Raw genomic sequence first — 2,375 nt, forward strand, 5'->3', positions numbered from 1 at the left:
TGGAAACTTTAACTCTCGTAAAAATTGACAAAATGCAACAACTTGTTCTTTGGACAAGGTATATCGGGCCCGAGGCATCACATATGAGTCTCCCTCCTTCCTCAATTGCAACTCCTCTTTAATATTCAAATCTTTGAGATCAATCCTAGCATTAAGTGTGTCCTTTGTCTTACCCTCGAGATTCAGAATTGTCCCAACGAGGTTTTCACAAATGTTTTTCTCAATATGCATGACATCAAGATTGTGTCTCAGCTTCAACTTTGCCCAATACTTCAAATCCCACAAACAAACCCGCCGGCCCCAAATTGGCACATGATCCTTCTTGCTGCCCAAGTCAGAACGCTTCCTTTTTCTACTTTCTTGTTGTCTCCCAGGTCTAACCTTCTCCAATTCTGCTTGCAACTCTTTCTCAGAGAATTTACCTGGCTCATCATTGCTTTCATGAAGACCAACAAATTCATTGTTTCTCCGCAAACGATGACCCTTGGAAGGAAACGATAGTGACCAATATACCCAATTTTACTCCTTAGGCTGTAAGAAAGTGGGTGTTTGTCACAATGAATACATGCAAAATAGCCTCTTGTGGTACGCCCTGAAAGAGTGCTCAGAGCTGGGTAATCGTGAATGCACCATAGAACTGCAGCATGAAGATCAAACATTTTTCCACTAAGAGCATCATATGTACGTACACCCTCCCAGAGCTCAAGTAATTCTTCCACAAGTGGTTGTAGAAAGACATCGAAGTGCTTGCCAGGTGATTTGGGACCTGGAATCAGCAGAGCCATCATAAAATTTGACTGATCCATGCATGCCCAAGGTGGAAGGTTGTATGGTATAACAAATACAGGCCACATACTATAGGTTGTGTTAAAATTTCCAAAAGGATTGAACCCATCAGTGGCAATGCCAAGCCTAAAGTTTCTGGCATCTTTTGCAAATTCTGGAAATTTTTCATCGAAATGTTTCCACGCATCACCGTCTTTTGGATGACTCAGTTCCTTCTCATTGGGCTGCCTCTTTAGCTCATGCCATTGTGCTTCTTCTGCGCCTTTTTTGGAAAGAAACATCCTCTTTAGCCTAGGCACCAATGGAAAATGCCTCAACACTTTCTGTGGAATCTTCTTTCTAGCAGGGTCTTTCCACCTTGATAGGCCACAAACTGGGCAGTTGCCATGATTGGCATATTGCTTTCTGAACAGAATGCAATTATTGAAGCACACATGTATAGACTAATACCCAAGGCCTAATTCCTTTAGAAGGTTCTTTGCTTCCTTATACTATTTTGGGAGCGTATTGGGTTAAGGGAATGCTTCAGCTAATAGCTTCAAAATTTCAGTAAATGCACTATTCGGGATCCTATGGTATGACTTCAAGTGAAGAAGCTTTACCACAAAGGAGAACCTTGAAAACTTGGTACAACCATGATAAAGCTGCCATTTTGCCTCCTTCATCACATCCTTCAAAAAAGACTCATTCTCAGAAGGGTTTCCACCATTGTTAGCATCTTGATTTTCAGTTTCACTCTGAGCTTGTTCTACTGCTGTGCGTAGGTCTTCAAACATCTCTTCAAATCGGTCAGCGCCGTTGTCACCATCATCGGTGTCATGCACATCAACAGGATGTTCAATAACATCTACATCAAAGTCTTCTCCATGATATATCCAACGAGTATATGTACTTTCCATGCCATACATCAATATGTGCGTGTTCACAACGGTCTGATGCTGGTACTTATGAATAAGGCATTCTCTACATGGGCAAAGTATTTTATCATCCTCGCTGAATTTCTCTTGAATGAAGTTCATAAATTCTTTGACACCTTCAGTGTACTCATGGGAAAACAATGTACCATGAATCCAACGTCTATCCATCTGCATTGCAGAAAAAGAACCAGTTCAATCAAAGGTTTACCCCGGCCATCAAATTAACATGTACAGTATACCAAACTAAAATATGTTCAGATTTAAAATTATACTGCTTCGCACTATAGTGAACACTGTTCATCAAAAGATTTTTTTTCTTTCGTTGTGACAAAGGAACATACACCACTCGACAAAATATTTCACTGATTATTCGACATTAAAGAGGTCTACAAATCAATACAAATCCGTAGCACGCATTTACTAGTATGAGCTTGCCTACAAAATCTACGACTACTAGTATGTGAATAAGACAATGCATCGATTGATGCCAACTCAATATGTATGTGGATGAATGCACCCTGAAAAACATAATGTACATGGTTCACGTGTCACATCTATGGTGTCATGAAAACAAGAAAAATGGAACTAAAATCTCAAATGCTAACTACACTGAGATGGTATTTTCTGAATATGTATCTGCATCCATCAACACATTCATTAATTGGGTAATCT

At 39.9% G+C, this 2,375-nt stretch overlaps 1 pseudogene; it reads right to left on the reverse strand.

The window, feature by feature from the left end:
• Positions 1-254: 254 nt before the first annotated feature.
• Positions 255-1,871, reverse strand: LOC147962363 (uncharacterized; annotated as a pseudogene).
• Positions 1,872-2,375: the final 504 nt, after the last annotated feature.

Source organism: Triticum urartu, chromosome 7A (assembly GCF_056163025.1).
Source record: "Triticum urartu cultivar PI428250 chromosome 7A, HENAU_Tu73, whole genome shotgun sequence".
In the NCBI taxonomy this organism is placed as follows: domain Eukaryota; kingdom Viridiplantae; phylum Streptophyta; class Magnoliopsida; order Poales; family Poaceae; genus Triticum; species Triticum urartu.